Source organism: Rosa rugosa, chromosome 5 (genome assembly GCF_958449725.1).
Source record: "Rosa rugosa chromosome 5, drRosRugo1.1, whole genome shotgun sequence".
Classification (NCBI taxonomy): domain Eukaryota; kingdom Viridiplantae; phylum Streptophyta; class Magnoliopsida; order Rosales; family Rosaceae; genus Rosa; species Rosa rugosa.
Window position 1 is genome coordinate 33657496 of NC_084824.1, and position 14968 is coordinate 33672463.

The 14968-nt window shown below is 39.2% G+C and overlaps 2 long non-coding RNA genes across 2 annotated transcripts; both read right to left on the minus strand.

Moving 5' to 3' along the window:
- Positions 1 to 4078: 4078 nt before the first annotated feature.
- Positions 4079 to 4800, minus strand: LOC133708433 (uncharacterized). Its single transcript, XR_009845834.1, has 2 exons — positions 4463 to 4800; positions 4079 to 4333 (listed from the first exon to the last, which is right to left on the minus strand). It is a non-coding gene; the product is annotated as an uncharacterized LOC133708433 (long non-coding RNA).
- A 1701-nt stretch (positions 4801 to 6501) lies between these two features.
- On the minus strand, positions 6502 to 7890 carry LOC133708334 (uncharacterized). Its single transcript, XR_009845760.1, has 3 exons — positions 7720 to 7890; positions 7200 to 7579; positions 6502 to 6536 (listed from the first exon to the last, which is right to left on the minus strand). It is a non-coding gene; the product is annotated as an uncharacterized LOC133708334 (long non-coding RNA).
- Positions 7891 to 14968: the final 7078 nt, after the last annotated feature.

The window sequence follows — 14968 nt, forward strand, 5'->3', positions numbered from 1 at the left end:
CAATACAAGAGGTACGAAAGAGCATAGCAAAAAGTGGCACATTGGCCCCAACAATAAGAGGCACATACGCCCAACAATAAGAGCACAAAGGCCAGTATAAACAAAATAAACCCATAATGGGCTTGGCAAAATTACAAGACAGAAGCCCATAAATAAAAAAGAGAAACCTTAAAAATCCTCGCAGCCTCCATATCTTCTTCACCAGCAGCAAAGAACTTATGCCTTTACATTCAAGTCGTCGTTTGACGTGAATCCGCCACCAAAGCACCAAAACGTACCACCTTCTCCACCGGTTGAGACACACGCCGGGGACAAGAACGCCCAAAAGAAACCGAGTAACCGCAGAGAGAGTGATTACTGAGGTAATCTAGACACCCTCTTTTAAGTTAACGAAAATTCGCCAATGAGCGAAAGTTTGTTTAGGTGTGGTGGAGAACGGAGCAGATCTGAAAGCTAAAGAGGTCAAACCCATCAAAAGAGAACAGAAGCAATAGAAGAGAAAATTATGTGCTAAATGATGGATGATATGTAGAGATGAGATAGGGCTTGGGTTATGGTGAAGAAGTGTAGAGATGGAGACGCGATGAGGATGGTATAAATGAGAGCTCGTCCAGCCATGAGAAAACTCAAGATGGTCGCAAAGGGTAGGTAGATGGGGAAATTGGAAGAAGTAGAGGGAAAAGAAAGAGGGAACGTGCATGGTCTAGATAAAGGTTGGGTGGATATGGTGGAGGTAAGACTCTCAAATGGTGTCTGGTTTGAGAAAATTTCTAGAGAGAAGGAGGACCCTTTCTCTCTTTAGAAACCTTCCCATGACATATACTGCATCCGGAGTGAACATTGTCTTAGTTATTCTCTATTGAACTAGTATAGTAAGGACATGATAGAAAGAGACAATCTAAGTAATTATAGCTACTCTGTATTGAACTAGTATTTGAAAGGATACATCCTGGAACCAACAATTACAACAACCTTGAACTCAGGCTTGTAATTTTTTGTGTCATTTCATTATGTCACCTATTAAAAAAAGGCCAATAGCCCAAATTAAGGTTCTTTGAAACCCTTGAGACTAACAACCTGTTTTGCGGTTGAGGTAGCAAGAATTTCAACACAGAACAACGATGCTCTCAAAGTAGTGATCTAGGTAAGTTAAGCCTAATTTAGCCGAAATGGGCCAACCAAGGAAAAAAATATTTATTCCTCGTAGGGTAAGGATTACCTAAATTCTTTTTAGCCTAAAATCAAAGGTTTTTCTTAGATTAATGATTGATGTTGGTTACTTGACCCCAAAGTCAATGTTTCTTCTAAGAGAAAATATTGCGGGTAGCTTGAGCCATTGACCGAAACACCTATTTAGTCATCGTACACCAGTTTCTTGAGCCTAAAGTCAATTGTTCCTCCTAAATCAAGAATTGATATTGGTAACATGAATCCAAAATCAACATTTTCTCTAAGGGAAAAGAGACTGTGTTTTACTTGAACTGTTGACATCGGAACTGCCAATTGTGTCGTCGTAGACACCTATCGGGATCATCACTCGGATCTATAAGAAGGTCATAATCCACCTTGCAACACCACCCTTGCTCTCGACAGTTGACTGCCAAAGAATTGCTTTACCATCTGTGATATGAATAGAACATCGAAGAAGCCACCACCAAGAAGAACAACAAACTCCACTCTTGACTAATTGGTAACCTAGATATGACCGATGATGTCGTGCAACAAATTCACGAGTGAAGACGCAGATGAAAACCTAGCAAACTCTATCTGAACCACAAACTTCTGCTACCAAAATAACCAAGGCCATCCATAATACAGACTAGATTGGCCTAAGCAGCGAGCTATGATAGGAGCATTTTAATGCGACGTTTTAACTGCCATTTCCCTACACTTCCTGCGTTATTTCCTTGAAAAATCCCTGTTTAGGAAAGTTTCCATTCTTCGATTGGGAAAGTTCCTTATTGTAGAAAGTTTCCATTTTTTGTAGTTTCTATTTCTCATTTTTAGCAAGTTTCCATTTTTAGTTTAGGAAAGTTTCTATTTTTCACTTTTAGTAAGTTTCTATTTTTCATTATTAGAAAGTTTCTATTTTTCATTTTAGGAAAGTTTCTATTTTTAGTGATAGTTTCTATTTTCAGGACCTCGGAGCTAAAAAGTGGAAATGAACTCACGAATGGAAAGAGGAGCTTGCGAACGTTAAGGGGAACAAAAATGAGACACAAAGGGCCACACAAATGAGCAGAAATGAAGAAATAAGCTTTCCTGTTCCAACCAGGAAACCCTGCGAAAAGGAGGAAGGCTTACCAAGCAAGTTTCCAACGCAACCATGAAAAAGAAATGGAAAAATGAAGTGTCATGACGTTGGAGGATGAAAAGGCTTGAAGTTGACGCAACAAGGCCCAAGAACTCTATGGATTGACTTGGATTTTCGGCAAAATGGATCAAGGCCCATAAAAGCCCATGGAATTAGGGTTTGTGACGCAAAGAGTAAACCCTAGAGAGGTTTTGCCGTGAAATACCAAGGGGAAGAGAGAAGTTGGCGAGAAAATCAAGAAGAAAATAAAAGATTACGCCAAGAGATTTTCTAGGGTGGAGTTTATGGAAAGAAAAAAATGTGGACATCAAGAAACGGCTCAAAAGGCGTCTAGATTCATTCCTATATTCCCTAAAGGTATTTTGGCCGAAATAAAAGAGAAAAAATCAGAATATATTCATGCAATTTCGGCAAGAATATATTAGGGAATCATCTTGGAATTTTGTGATTGGTTGGATGACACACTAGGGCTTTCTTGGCAATTTTTCATTGGTGGAAGCTATGTGGAATTATTAAATTAATTCCTTGGAAAATAAAAAGAAAAATCACGGCTTGGAGACAAAGTATTGCCGTCCCCTATATATACTCTTCATCCTAGACGTCTCAGACATCATCCCCTAATTCAGAAATCACTTTATACGCAAAAGCTCTCTCCATTCTCTAGTTCATCTTCTGCGTTTTCAAGCAAGGAATGAAGAAGCAAGAAGAAGCCGTGAGCATCTCTCCCATTCCACCTTGAAGCCGTGAAGTTTTGAAGCTTGCTTTCGAGTTTCATTAGTTCATCATTCAAGTTCTTCATCACCATCTCCATTCACGGTGTAATTCAACCTTCTTTCTTGTAATCACTTTTGATTTTCCTTGTTTGATTTCGTTAGAAGTTGTTCTAGTTAACATTGATGTTTGAACAAAGTTTAAATCTGAAATTTTATGATTGAATGAAGATTTCGATTCTTATGTTGTGATTCCAACGTTGCTTTTGTGTGATTGTTCGATTGTATTTGCTTAATTGATATCTCTTGTATGTTCATCTTAATTGGTTTGAAACTTTTAGGGTTTATGTATGAGTGGTGCTAGATTTAAGAACATGATTCAACTTATTGTTTTGTGAACTTGAATCGAAAGTAGTAAAGGTTTTAGACAAAAATCGAATTCAATTGAAAAGGATTGCAATTAGGTGGACTTCTTCATACTAAGTTGCACACTTGAGTTGATAGCCTTTCTATGTGTTTCATGCGTTAAACATGTTATGATTGTCTAGCTTTCTAGAGCATGAATGCATGTTTGATAGGATTAGTCTTCACTACTACAATAACATGATTTAAGGACACCTAAACCGTGTCCTTAAATACATACAAGGACTCTTTAAAAGAGTCCTCTATCCGGGTGTCATCGTAAGTCTCAAATAAGGACACTGAAAATGTGTCCTCTTATCTATACGAGGACACAATTTATGTGTCCTAATAACCCTGGACATGGTGTCCTTAAATCCATAAGAGGACACCTAAACAATGTCCTAAAAGCTCTAGAAACTGTGTCCTCTTTTCTATACTAGGACACACAAACTGTGTCCTAAAAGCTCTAGAAATGGTGTCCTTAAATCCTTGAGAGGACACAAAAAAATTACTCATATGTGTCCTTAAAACTAAAACAGGACACTTAATAAAGGTAATAGAGGACGTTAAAAAAGTGTCCTTAAAACTTGTAAAGAATACAAAAAAAAAAATTAATAAAAGAAATCTTCCTCCAATTATACACAGCTCAAAATACACCACTAAATGCATTATTAACTTAACCAGAATATCATATCCATACATATACCAAAAAAATTTCTAAAGTGTAAAGTCTGAACACACGTTATATGTCAATCATGAACTGAAGAGGAATTACAGTTTACATGAAAATGCTAAACTTAGATTTGCCAGAAGCAAATGCCAAAATGAAAGTACCATCCTAGAAGACTTGTTGAAAATGATGAGACCTTGCTGCCTGTACTGCCATCAGTACTAACAAACTTTGAACCTGCACAAGTATATGCATAATTAAAGAAAAAGCCACAAACGCATGTCTCAAAAATAGCCACAAGTTATCTTTAGGACATAAGCTTATATCTAGCAGTGTTGAAGAAGAAATGAAGGCAATGTTCGTTACCTAGATCTTCATGAAGCATATTATACACTACCGGGTCAACCTGCAAGTCAAATTAAGCAAGAATGTTCAAAGGTAGACAGATACAATGTCAATTCATATCAATTTGACAATAGAATCATAATTACCTCTCTTAGAAGAGCCCTCCTAATAGTCAGAGTAGTCATATCCAAAACATAATTACTTCCACACTTCTCGAACACAAAGCAGCTCTAACAAAATTACATTCACCGAAAGTTTCTATGCATCACACAATTGCCTTATAAAAGAGAAGCAGGAGCCTTCACATGACTCCTCTTCATCCACAACATGGATAAGAAATCACATTATCACTTTTTCATCTATATTTGTGAGTTGAGAAAGGGGGTTTTGGAGAAATTTTGAAATCCTTCAATATGATCTTTATTAATCAAAAGTTAAAGGGCATAGATTTACACATTGCAAAAAAAGTGGAAGTTTGTGAGCACAAACTCAATAGACACATTCAGCAGTGTAAAAAAAAAGAAGTGTAAATTCAATGTTTCAACAATCAAAAGGCTTCTGGCAACAACAACTGAAAATGTTTGTATCTGCAACACCTATTGCAATCACATGCCGCAGGACTAGTTTTATTTTATTTAAAAGTTAAGAGCATTCTGTAGTTGCTAGAAGTACTGTAAATCACCCTACTCTAGAGTATAAACATTAGATATCTAAATCGAGAGAAAGAAATTAAGATCAAAAGAAGAAAATCAAAAGGAAATAAAACTGTTGAGCTAAATAGGAATTGCATATAATGTTACTGGTTACCACCCTTGCCAGGTATTATGGAAAGCATATGAACTACCAATCAGCCAGTAGTTTGGTATTTTTGTTGCAATGTAACAACTAGCATTGCATACCTAACCTTTCAACAACTGATGCATGATAATAGATACAGACAATGGAACACGTATGCTCGTATGCATACCTGGGCAGTCAAAAACTAAGTAGTCATCATCCAGGTAATCCTCCAATCCCTCTGCAAGCCAATCATCCAGATTATCTTCAAGGTGTCTAGTTATTGAGATTAAGGCCATTCACCTTAGAAATCAAAAGTTTTTTTAAAGAGAAGAGAACACCAGGACAAGTGACATATTTACCAATTGATTTTTTTCACGTGATGATTTAATATCAAAGATAAGAATTCAAGGGGAAACATGTGTAAAGTCTGATTCACATATATCTGGTAATACTAACCTGTCATCATCACTTTTGACTTCCAGATCAGAATCATCAGCATCTACATTACGTGGTATAACGCGGTCTTCAGTGTCCCTTCTTATCCCTATTTAGTAACAATTTCAGTATTATTAGACTGAGCAATTACTTGCAGGAATTTTTACATTAAAATATGATTTAAGGAGCTGGGATACACACTTTCCAACAAAAGCTGGCTCCCTCTCCTGCTGCGATCTCTGTCATCTGCACAATGCACATAACAATTAGAAAGCATGAAGAAATAACATCACATCCTCATAGAATTGAACTGACACCAAACCCTGACTAAAGGGTTGAGATCAAAATCCATGACTTCAACAAAAATAAAAAAGGTAAGGGAAAGATATCATACAACTATATTTATCCTTTGATGAAAAATGCCTCCTCTCATGGTCTTCCAACTCTTCCTGGAGGTTTCTTTTCTGCAGTTCTTCCTGGATGTCCTTTCGGTCCTTTCTGTTTGTACAAACCATCAAAAAGAAAGGTTCAAAACTCAGCATCCAAGGACAACTTACTTGCACAAAAGTTAACAAATGAACTGAAACAAAGATGACATTTCAGACAGAATATCGCAATCTTCAAAAAAGAAAGAAGAATAAACATATGCAGCGTTGTATATAGTTAAGCAAACATGGCTTTCAAAATTGTATGCAGTGCCTCAAAATCAATGATATGCAGCAATGCTGATAAAAACAACAGAAACTAACTTGGGTTTTAGAGTTGTATGGGATGCAATGTCCCTTGATGAGTACTTTTGGGATGGGCCAAAAATCTGAGTACCACCTTGTTCATTACCACCTTTCGCAGTCGTCATGTCTTTCACTATCTGTTTAGATACCTGTCAATCAATCCATAAACATAAAATCAAAAATCCATACAATTCCCATAAATCCTCTTAAGAGGTTACTTATTCACCACAGTTAATATAAACTTGAGAATAAAAATATATAATCTTCATCGTCTTTTATGATTTTATGAGCAAACAATACACATTTTATCTATATTTACATAAAAATAAACCATACAGACAATACGTGAATTCGAGAATATTGAAACTGAAGTCTATTTACAACTCTGAGGTACTTAGGTCTGCAATATAATAACCATAAATCAATTTGACTTCTTGTTCCTGGTAATTTCAATGGATCCGACAGCTCCTGGTCATGAAGTTGTGATTTCTAAGCCAAACATAACAAAAAAACCCTCTCTGATCCAATTTGTGATCCAACCCATTACATTACTTTAAGTGATCTAAAGCTAGTACAGATTTCTACTGACATTCCCCAATTACGCACATAGTTAGCACAAGCTAAAATCACACACACACACACACACACACATATATATATATATACACACATCTAATAAGCAAGCAAAATTTGACTACTTTACACACTGAGCGAATGAGCTGATAGTGTAGCTTACCCAAATACCCAATACAACTTTGAAAAATTCAACAACAAAAAGAAACAAAATTTAGGAGGGAAGAGAAATATGATACCATATGAATACAAATCGATGTTCTACAACCCCAGCACGCGTTTTCTCCTCAACCCAATTCCCAGAAGTCGCCGAGTCCTGGCCAAGACCGAGGGAAACAACACACCGCTCTTGGAATCAACGACGGAGGCCGGAGTGTCGTTAAGGGACAGCGAGCCCTAAAGCGGCAGCGAACGATTGGTGAAGAAGAAGTTGAGTGCGTTCTGGAGAAATGGGTGTCTTGGGTTCATGGGGTTAGTGTGCGAGACAACAGCGGCTCTGCAGCCTTCGTCACCTCCTTCTCCAACAACTCCTTCCCAATTAAATCCCTATATCGAATTTACAGCCACACACACAACAAAATTTTGAATCACTGGAATTGAAGGGAAGGACTGGAAAAACCTATAGATCAACGGGTGTTAAAATCAACGAGAGAGAGAGAGAGAGATGAGACTGTCAGCTCTGATAAATTTCCCAAATCTTCTGTTTTGGAAAAAGCACAATGAAAAAGCCATAGACAGATCGAAAGGAGAGAAAATTACCCATCCGTGGTGAGTGGATTTTTTTTGCTCAGAGCTAAAGAATCTGAGCTCCACAATTTGGTTTGTTCGATGAGGAAGAGATGGCAGATGAGAGCAAAGAAAGAAGGAGAGGGAGAGGGAAAGGAGGTCGGGAGTGTGAAAAGTTTAACTTTTGGCCCAAAAAAAGGGCACCTTTGTGTGGGGAAGTTTAATTTTGGCCAAAAAGGGGCTTCTGTTGCCCTGTTTTTTTCCCGCTCGTCCTTAAAAGGTTTTGAGGACACTTCAATTAAAAGATGTCCTTGTAGGGTGTCCTTATAGGTAATATTTGTAGTAGTGTTGTGCTTTCACTTAGATTAATTAGCATTGAAAAGTAAAATATGGGAAATCGTTTGCTTTCTAACGTTTCACATAATCAACTCCTATCACATGACTTGGAAGAACAATTGTAAGGTTAAGTCGAATTCAATTATAAACTTAGTTTTGATCTTTGATTCTTACGTTTCATTCTTGTATTTGTGTTTTTGTTTATACTTAGTTTTCATTCTTTCTTTCAATTTTCGAAATTCAAAACCTAAAACCCCCCTAAATTCGTAAATAGTGTTTATATGTGTAATTGTTATACTTTGTTTTTATTTTAATTGTTTAATTGTCTAATTGTCTTACAATGACAGGTGTACCCTCAATCCCCGGAATAGAACGATCCCTACTTGCTTATACTACTAATGATATTTATAGGGTTAAATTATATGCTTGCTTTGAGCGTATCAATTTTTGGCGCCGTTGCTGGGGATTGAAAAATCACTTGTTGAAGTGTGAATAATAGTTGGTTATATTGTTGTTTTCGTAAATATCTTATAATTGTTCGAAATTTAGTTAATTACTTAGGTTGTTATTTATATTATTGAACACGAGTTTTATTGTGAGTTGTAAATTAAAGAGGAATAGGTGAAGTCGTGTTTATTAATATTGACCTAAACCCCTTATTGGAATCTAGTTCAGGTCCTTTAAGGTTGAGGGCGGTCTTTATTAACATTCATTGAACTGTCTTCACACTTAGGACCTTTTTCATCTAAGTAAGTATAGCCTATGTGAGATGGTGTCTAGGAAGGGGACAACGTTCATGACAGGTTTTGGATCCAGAAGTGCTTACAAATGGGCCTAAACCACATTGTGGGAGTAGCTCATGCCAAAATGGATTCTGCCTCTTGTGTTCGCCCTCCCCTACCTGGCCATTTCAGTAAGGTTGCCCAAAGGATGTAGGAGGGACTTTGTGTCTAGACAACTATACTTGGGCCGCACGTCCACTTGATTTACCGCTTGGAATTTAATTCGATATCAATGATATTTATAACAAAAGAAAATGTTGTGATGCACTAAGGTATATTGGATTAAACATAGTCTTGAAAAGGGTAGTTGTTTCAGTCCCATTGCACATCGAGACTCCCTGTTCCCGTACCTAAGTGTTGAAATAATTGTAAATAAAAGAAAAGAAAAGATAGAATTGTACATAATTTTCGTAAATAGTGAAAAATGGTTTATGAGAGTATGACTTTTATTATGAGTTTTTGACCATAATGGAATAGGTGAAGGACTTTGTCTTTAACATTAGTCATCCACCCTTCTCTTTCATGTGGCGCACCTTAGTAGCATAGGGTGTCTAGGTTGATTGGATACGAGAAGTGCTAGCAAAGGGTCTCGTCCCCTGCTAAACAAGTGAGCTGAGCTCCGCCAAAATCGTTCCTCTGCTACCTGGCTCTATGTGAAAAGAGTTACCAAAAGATTGTGGAGGGCGACTAGTATTAAGGATCGAGCCCTTGGGCCGCACGTCTAAACTTTGGTTAAGGGCTTATAATGGGATTCAAGCTTTTATTAACTATGTTACACTCTAACTAAAATTTGGACATATATGTGACGTTTTATTTTTGTGGACATTTTGTACATTTTACTTCTCTTTATACTTGTAAAAATCGTGAATAGTGACGTTTTATAAAACGTTTAGTTGTATTTACTTTACTATACAACCTACTAACTTCTTTAACTCTTAATGTTGTTCAGGATCTCCATGAATGACCGAGCCTTCTAAAATCCCTACTGTAAAAGAGATTGAAGAAAGACTTGCTCGTTTGAAGAATCCTCCACAACTTGAGTACAGAAGACCCTCTCCTTTGACATTTAAGGAATACATATTTAACCAGCAAGGGAAGAGGTTATTTCCTTCTGAGAAGTCCGCATCACCTACACCAACTCCATCTCCTCCTTCACGAACTCCATCTCTTGTTATCTCCTCCAACTCACCTTCACCTCAGACTACACCACCTTGTTCACCACCTCCTGAAGAAAAAGAGGACGAAAAGATGGCATCCATTAGAGAACTCTCTTCATCTGGGGTTCAAGGAGGACTTCCTACGAGTATTGTGTTTCCTGAGGCAGCTGAAGGAAGGTCTGCAGATTTTGAGTTGAAGAGTGGATTGTTGCATAGACTTCCTGTGTTTCATGGCTTATCTATGGAAGACGCCAACAAGCATCTCCAAGAGTTTCTATTTGTCTGTTCAAGCATGATTCCACAAGGGGCTGATGAAGATATTCTTAAGTTGAAGGCTTTTCCCTTCTCACTAGCTGACAGAGCCAAGGACTGGCTATTTGAACTTCCTGCTGGACGTATTAGGTCATGGGAAGCTATGAGGAAGGCCTTCTTGGAAAAATACTTCCCAACATCCAATGTCATCATGCTCAGGAAGAAGATAAGTGGGATACAACAAGCACCAGATGAATCTTATGCCACTTATTATGAGAGGTTTCAGTCCTTGATCGCCCAATGTCCCCAACATCAAATGAAGGATGAAACTCTACTCACTTGCTTCTACAAAGGTCTCCTGCCTCTAGAACGTGACATGCTTGATGCTGCAGCTGGAGGAGCCTTTGTTGATAAATCACCTACGGCTGGGAAAGAATTTATTGCTAATCGTGCCCTAAACGCCCACCAATATGAGGGTGTGGGACTCACCACTCGAAGGGTCAATGAGATAGGCACAAATTCTAGCCTTGAGGAAAAGCTGACTAAACTCACCCTTCTCATGGACCAAGTTGTGAGCGCTAAGGGAACAAAGCAAGTTTGTGGGGTGTGCTCTATGCAAGGGCATGTGACTGACCAATGCCCTCAACTGACAGATAATGGAGGATGGGAATCCTTAAACGCCATTGGAGGATACCAAGGGAACCATGGGGGTCCCCCACGTCCAAGATATGATCCTTATTCGAATACCTACAACCCTGGATGGAGGGACCATCCCAACTTCAAATGGACAAACAATGAGAACACTCAGAACCCCCTTGGAGGTAACTTTCAACGTCCTCAAGGACCACCCTTTCAAGGACCATCCTTTCAAAGGCCTTTTATGCAGAACCAACATGCTTCAGGGAGTTCAAATCCGAATCTTAATTATGACAAGATGTTTGAAGCCCTCACCAATTCGACTCAGGCCTTGGTACAAGGACAACAGGCCCATACAAAGGATATTGCAGATCTTAAGACGCAAATGGGCCAAGTTGTGGACTTCATGAGCAAGATTCATGAGACTGGGAAGCTCCCTAGTAACACCATACGAAATCCAAAGGGTAATGTGGAGAATGCATCTGTGGTGACTACTCGGAGTGGAAGAGTGTTAGTGGATCACCCTAAGAAATCCAAGGAAGCTCAAGTAGTCATTGAAGTCGAGGAAGACCAAGAAACGTCCAAATTGAACCTTGAGAAGGACCCTGCAACGTCCAGGGTAGAAGATAGGACGCCCTCACCTCCAAAAGCAAATCCGAAACCTAAAGGTAACAACTCTAACTTGTCAAATTCGGTTATTGCTAACCCTCCTTCTTCTTCTTGTATACCCTTTCCACGCAGATTTGCTAAATCTAAGAAGGATGAGAGTGACCAAGCTATCTTGGAAACTTTCAAGAAGGTGCAAGTGAACCTACCCCTCCTTGAGTCCATCAAGCAAGTGCCTAGATATGCTAAGTTTCTTAAAGAGCTTTGTACCACAAGGAGGATTAACCGTGAGAAGGAGGTGGTGAAGGTAAGTGAGAACGTATCTGCCTTAATTCAGAGGAAACTACCCCACAAATGCAAGGATCCTGGAAGTTTCACCATTCCATGCACCATTGGTAACTCTAGATTTAAGAATGCCATGTTAGACTTAGGGGCATCTGTGAACGTCATGCCCTATTCTGTTTATGAAACCCTAGGTCTAGGTGAACTTAAATCTGATAATGTTATCATTCAATTAGCTGACAGGTCCAATGCATACCCTAGAGGTTTGTTGGAAGATGTTCTTGTGCAGGTCAACCATCTTTTCTTTCCAGCTGACTTCTATGTGTTGGAGATGGAGGACTCTCCAGTGAGTTCAACGCCATTACTATTGGGTCGCCCTTTCTTAAGGACGGCTAGAACAAAGATTGATGTGTATGCTGGCTCTCTCACCATGGAATTCGATGGTGATGTTATTGGCTTCAACATATTTGAAGCCATGAGGTATCCTTTTGATGTTCATGATTGTTTTTCCATTGATATTCTGGATAATCTTGCGCAGAAAATGTTTGATATCATGAATGAGGATACTTTGGTCACTACACTCGAGCAAGGAGTGGGCTACACCAAAGATGGCGTCACAATCCAAGAGGATGTGCTTAAGGAAACTTATGAGGACAAAATCATTGCAAATGTGTCCTTCCTTGAGGCATCACCCTTTGTAGGTAAGTCTACCCCACCCTTGTCCATTCAATTATCTGCTAACAAGAGTCTACCTTCAGTGGTCCAGGCACCAGAACTTGAACTTAAACCTCTACCAGACCACTTGAAGTACGTCTACTTAGGGGACAAGGAGACCTTACCAGTAATTGTGTCTTCCTCACTTACGTCTTCACAAGAGGAGAGATTGGTGGAGATGCTAAAGCAACACAAGACCGCCATAGGATGGACATTGGCGGATATCAAGGGAATAAGCCCTACAACTTGCGTCCATAGGATACTTCTTGAGGAGGGGACCAAACCCACTAGAGAGGCTCAACGTCGTCTAAACCCTCCAATGATGGAAGTTGTAAAGAAGGAGGTCATCAAACTCCTAGATTGTGGCGTAATCTACCCCATTTCAGATTCCAAATGGGTGTCCCCAGTTCAAGTCGTACCTAAGAAGTCAGGAGTGACTGTTGTCAAGAATGCTGAGAACGAACTGGTGCCCCAAAGGACAGTTACTGGCCATAGAGTTTGCATTGACTACAGGAAGCTCAACGCAACAACAAGGAAGGATCACTTTCCTCTTCCATTCATTGATCAGATACTTGAGCGACTAGCTGGACATGATTACTACTGCTTCTTGGATGGCTACTCAGGCTACAATCAGATTGCCATAGCCAATGAAGATCAAGAGAAGACGACATTCACTTGCCCCTTTAGAACGTTTGCTTATCGTCGCATGCCTTTTGGACTTTGCAACGCCCCAGGTACTTTTCAGAGGTGCATGGTAAGTATTTTTTCAGATTATATTGAGAAAATCATAGAGGTATTCATGGATGATTTTTCTGTTTTCGGAAAAAGTTATGATGATTGTCTTAATAATCTTGAAATTATCTTGAAACGTTGTGTGGAAACTAACCTTGTGTTGAACTGGGAAAAATGCCATTTTATGGTTAGACAAGGTATAGTTCTAGGGCATATTGTCTCTTCTAGGGGAATAGAGGTAGATAAGGGTAAAGTAGACCTTGTGCGTTACTTACCCTCTCCCACTTCTGTGAGAGAGATTCGATCTTTTCTTGGCCATGCAGGGTTTTACAGGAGATTTATCAAGGATTTCTCCAAGATTTCAAGACCTCTATGCCAACTACTCCAAAAGGATGTGACGTTTACCTTTGACAAGGAGTGTCAAGAAGCTTTTGACAAGCTAAAGGAGTTGTTGACGTCTGCCCCTATCATGCTACCTCCAGATTGGTCCTTGCCCTTTGAGTTGATGTGTGATGCCTCTGACTATGCAGTTGGAGCTGTTTTGGGGCAAAGGAAGGATAAACGACCATATGCCATCTACTACGCCTCAAGGACTCTTAATGATGCACAACTGAACTACTCCACGACTGAAAAAGAGCTCCTTGCAGTTGTCTTTGCACTTGAGAAATTTCGTTCTTACTTACTTGGTACCAAAGTTATTATCTATACTGACCATGCAGCTTTAAAATACTTGATGACCAAGAAGGAGGCGAAACCAAGGCTTATTAGATGGATCCTACTCTTACAAGAGTTTGACGTGGAAATCAAGGACAAGAAGGGTAGTGAGAACGTGGTAGCTGACCACTTGAGTCGTTCGGTGCATGCAGAAGATCCTCTCCCTCTGGTGGAGACGTTTCCAGATGAGCAGCTCTTTGGAATCCAGGTAAGTGAACCATGGTATGCAGACATTGTGAATTACATTGTTTCTAGAAAGATTCCTGATACCATGTCACGTGCTCATAGAGATAGGCTTAAGAACACTGTTAAGCAATATGTTTGGGATGAACCTTATCTGTGGAAATATTGCTCTGATCAACTGATTAGGAGATGTGTGCCTGAACATGAACATAACGCCATACTTTCTTTTTGCCATTCTAAAGCATGTGGGGGTCACTTTGGGTCTAAGAAGACTGCGTTTAAGGTGCTAGAGTCTGGGTTCTATTGGCCAACGTTATTTAAGGATGCATATGCCTATTGTTTAACTTGTGATAGATGCCAAAGAACTGGAAATCTAAGTTCTAGAGATCAAATGCCTTTATCCAATATCATAACTGTTGAAATATTTGATGTCTGGGGTATAGATTTCATGGGCCCTTTTCCTTCATCTTTTGGATTTCTCTATATCTTGCTTGCTCTGGACTATGTTTCGAAATGGGTGGAGGCCAAGGCCACTCGAACTAATGACTCTAAGGTTGTTGCAGATTTTATCAAGTCTAACATCTTTAGCAGGTTTGGAATGCCTAGAGTTCTTATTAGTGATGGTGGCTCCCGCTTTTGCAATCGGACGATTGAGGCTCTCTTGAAGAAATATGATGTGACACATAAGGTTTCTACACCTTATCATCCCCAAACAAGTGGGCAAGCTGAAGTCTCAAATCGTGAGATCAAGGGGATATTGGAGAAGACTGTGAATCCTAACAGGAAGGATTGATCCTTGCGTTTGGAGGATGCTTTGTGGGCCTATAGAACTGCGTATAAAACTCCCATAGGTATGTCCCCATATCGAATTGTCTATGGCAAACCTTG